The following is a 4,383-nucleotide window of genomic DNA, read 5'->3' as shown; positions in this document are numbered from 1 at the left end:
CCCGCGCCGCGCACCATGTGTTGCAATCGCCTCACATGGGGCCCTGACGTCACTTCCGGGGGGAGCCGGCAGCGGGGCGCCGCGCCATTGGCCGCCGCCCCTCCCCGCGCGCGCGCGCAGGGCATTGTGGGGCGCGTAGTCCGGGGACCGCCCGGCGGGGCGGGGCGGGAGCGCCCGCGCGGGTCTCGCGAGAGCTGCGCGGAACGGCCCGCGCGCGCTTAAAGGGCCCGTGAGGGGCGGCGGGGCCGGGGTGGGGCCGGCAGCGAGGCGGGAGCGAGGCGGGAGCGGCCCCTGCTCCATCCCACAGCACTGCCGTGTGCCCACACAGCCCCGGAATGTCCTCAGCGAGGGGCGCTGCACAGCCTCGCTGCACAATGTGCTCAGGGCTGGGCAATGCTCAGGGCAGAAGTTCTGCCTCCTGTGCGGGGGAATTGCTTGGCTCAGGCCCTGCAATGCCCCGTCCCTCCTTTGCCCCGTCCCTGCAATGCCCCGTCCCTCCTTTGCCCCGTCCCTGCTGTGCCCCGTCTCTGCTGTGCCCCGTCCCTGTGGCTGCCACTGCCCCAGGCCAAGCCCTCTGCCCACATTCTGGCGAGGCCAGTCCCTTGTGGCCTGTGAACATCAACATCTGGAGGAGGCCAAGAGGGGCAGGAAGCACAGGAGAAGGAAATGGGGAGACATGGAATGGTTTTTTTCAGCGACAGGGTTCTCTCCATTTCTCCTTTCCCTGGAAGTGTCACCTTCCCGCTGTCCCTGCCGGGGTGTCCGAGGGCAGGAGCCACACGCGGTGCTGGGACCTGGGCCAGCGCTGCCTCGGAGGCACCAGTGGAGTGGGGAATGTCCAGGGAAGGGCAGCCAGGCTGGCCAGAGGCTCAGGAGAGCTGGCAGCAGTGCCCAGAGAGCTCGGGGAGGAGGCTGGTGCCCCACAGATAAACAATGAGCTCCCAGTCCCGTGGCACGGCCAGGGCACCCTCCTGAGCCCTCTCTGGGCCCCAGACGGGCAGGGGGCTCAACCCGGCCATCGCCAGCCAGCCGTGGCTCAGGGTGGGGAGCAGAGCTCCCCGTGTGCCCCAGCCATGCCCCGGGGCTGGGGCTTCTCCTGCTGCTGGAGGTGCTTGGAGCTGGCAGCCAGGGCAGAGAGCTCCCTGGACGTGGGGGAACTGCAGCTCCCTTTGTGTCCGCAGCATCTTCTCAGGCCCAGAGCAGAGGCTGTTGCCAGCTGGCGCTGCCACAGCGTCCTGGGAGCCCTGGGGCGGACTCTGGTGGCACCAGGCCTGTTCCTGGTGTGCCCCTTGCTCCTGGCAACGCTTCACTGCCGCGGGCTGGGCCCCCATTTTCGCTTCCAGGCTTTTCCTGGCCATGAGCACCCGCAGGGCTGAGCCCCGAGGCGGGCGGGGCGGTGATGGCACAAAGGGGCTGAGCGCTGGCCTGAGGCCGGGCTGTGATGGCACACCGTGTCCTGGCCCCGGCACTGTGACATCACCGGGCCACCCCTATATAAGCCGGGCCGGCCCCACCGCTGCCAGTGCAGACGCGATGGGAAGCGCCGCAGCCATGAGCGACGGTGGCCTCCTGCTCTCTGCGCTTGCCCTGCTGCTGGCCACCGTGGCTGTCTGGTGGGCCACTGGCCCCCGGGCACCGCGGCGGCGGCAGGCCGGGACTCGGAAGCTGCGACAGCGCCCCGGGGCCCAGGCCAGGGGCCCACGGAGGAGCCGAGCAGCCCCTGCGGCTCCCAGGGCCTCCAGGCCTCGGCCGACCCCTCGGGAGCGTCCGGATGGTCCTGCCAGCCCCCCGAGCGTCCCCTGCAGCTGCGGCCCCTGCGTCAGCGTGGCCAAGGAGCTGCAGGAGCTGATGCTGCTGCTCTGGGCTCCGCGTGGGACACCGGCACCGCTGTAGGCCGGGATGTGGCGCGCGCTCTGGGCACGGCTGGAGCAGCTGGGGAAGCGAGGCCACCTGCCCTGCTGTGCCTCGTCCCGCTGCTCCGGGCGCCTCCGGCCCCGCAAGAGGCTGCTCCCACCCAGAATGGCCATCCCTGGGAGAGCCTCCAGCCCGCCAAGCACATTCCGGCGCAGACCGACCATCCCTCCGAGAAGCTCGGGCCGTCAGAGATCCGCCATCATCCCGGGAGCCTCCAGTGCCTCTGACGGCCCCCAACCCTGCAAGGACCTTCCTGTGTCCGACCGCCTCCCTCCCTCTGAGAAGCTCCCCGGCGCCGAGACCCCGCGTCCCTCTGAGATCCTCCCGACGGCCTGCGTTCCCGCCCAGATCCGCCAGCCCTCGAAGATCCTGCCGCTTCAAAGACCCTTCGTTCTCCGCAAGTTTCTGCCTCCCTCCCAGAGCATCGCTCCTGGAAGCCTCGAAGCCTCCCAGAAGCTCAGGAAGCCCTGCCGGCCTGCGGACACTGAGGAAGCCCTGGACAGCTCTCCCTGCTCCCTTGGAGATCAGCAGCAACATCCCGTGGAGATCCACACCACCGGCGCATCCCAGAGCATTGACACGGCCAGGGAAAGCCGGCAAGCAGAAACGGGAGCCCAGCTGCAGCCAGACAAGCACTCCCAGGAGCAGGTGGCAGAGCCACAAGCGTCCTGCAGCCACCAGTGTCCGCCCCAGGGCTCCCAGGACGCTGCGGCTGAGCCAGCTGGGAGCAGCCCGGCCCCGGCGGCAGAGACGGCCCCCAGGAGACCGTGGAGGTTCACCGGTCTGCAGGAGGCTGCCCCGAGACGGCCACCGCGCCCCAGCCAGGTGTTTCCGGTGTACGGAGAGCCCTTCTGGGGTTAGCGTCCAATAAATTAGGATTCCCCCAAGAGCTGGCTGAGTCTTCCTGCTGCTCTGGATTTGACTGGGAGAGGGCCCCTTTCTTCCCAGGAACTGGCTCAGTGCTGCGTTTGGATTCAGGCTGGGAATGCTGTGCAATACTGAACTACCCCACTGGATTTAAAGTCCTATTTCTCCTCTGGGGCTGAGCAGGTTTCAGTTCCACCCCTCACAGGTATTTTTTCCAAGTGCACCTGGTGGTCCCACAGCCCTTTCTAATCCTGCTGGGAGCAGTAGGACAGTGGATTACACGGGGTTTAGGAGCTGAGCTGCTGCGATGGAGGTGCCTGTGCCCCATGTGCCGGGGAAGTGCACCCCGCGCCTCCCTGGCAGTGCCGCCCTCCCGGTCCCATCCCGGGGCTCTGCTCCGAGGGGGCCCGCTGATGTTCCGCCTCCCCCCGCAGCTCCCACGCTGCCGGGGCAGGTCCTGCTCCCGCCGCTGCTGCCGGTTCTCCCACAGCATTCCCGGCTGGCTGACGCGGGAGCGGCTCAGCGCTGCGGGAGCAGGGGGGAGCAGAGCAGCTGAACTCCAGAGAACGTTCTCCTCGTGTCTATTCGGAGCGGAGTTTTGGAAAGGAGCCGTCCCACAGCACGGGGCCGCCCTTCTTGGGAAAGACTCCATCTCTCTGTGCTGCTGTGCGGCGCTGGAAGCACTTCCCGAGGCAGCCGAGCCCCCGCGGCACAGGCAGCACAGCAGCTCCCGTCCCCACCCCGCACCTGCGGCTGTGCCGAGCTGGGGAAAAGGCTGGCGGGAGAGGGAAGGAGCCGCTGCCGGCACGGGGATATTCGCGTGCCCGGCTCACTCTCAGCCTCCCCTCGCATCAGTCAGGCAGCAGCTGTGAGCTGCGATCTGCTCAGCCCCGTTTGTGGCACTGACCCGTTTTCAGCTGACAGAGCCCAGGCTGTGCCCGGCCCTGAGCCGCTCCCAGCACAGGGGACACCGAGGGACCCAGGCAGGAACACAGCGCAGACATCAGGCAGTGCCTTTTCCCGGAGTTCTGCAGAACTGTTCTTAATTACTGCCAGACACAGACCAGTAACTTATTGCAGAGCTGCAGCACTGCTGGAGCTACGGCCTCCCTAGGGTATTGGCCTACGCAGAAAATGGACCCCCAACAGCCTTTCCCCAGTGCTGGCAGTGCCTTCCCAGCGGTGGGAGGGCAGCAGCCACTGCCTCGGGACAGGAGGCACTCCTCCCACCTCTGCCTTCCTGGCGGCTTTTCACAGCAAGAAACCGTTCTCAGCATGCCACGCATCACCTGATTTCACTGTTCCTTCCCCAGCTCAATAACTCAGCTTATAAAGGAGGAGCTAAGAATAGCACATTAATAAATAAAGAACATCTATGAAAAATGTATTTAAACTGTGACAGGGACAATAATTCATTGAAGAAGTAAAGGCCAAGCCTGATCAATGATTTGGAACCCTGGAGGCTCTACGAGCCCAGCAGACAGGAAATGGCGTGGGAGCATCCCCCTGGCCTGGGCTGGCCCTGCTGCAGGAACAGCTGCCACAGAGGATGGCTCATAAAGTTTCACTTAAGGACATTTCCCTCCAGCACCTGAAATACTC

This window comes from Aphelocoma coerulescens, chromosome 13 (assembly GCF_041296385.1).
Source record: "Aphelocoma coerulescens isolate FSJ_1873_10779 chromosome 13, UR_Acoe_1.0, whole genome shotgun sequence".
NCBI classification, from domain to species: domain Eukaryota; kingdom Metazoa; phylum Chordata; class Aves; order Passeriformes; family Corvidae; genus Aphelocoma; species Aphelocoma coerulescens.
This window is presented reverse-complemented; position numbering follows the sequence as displayed.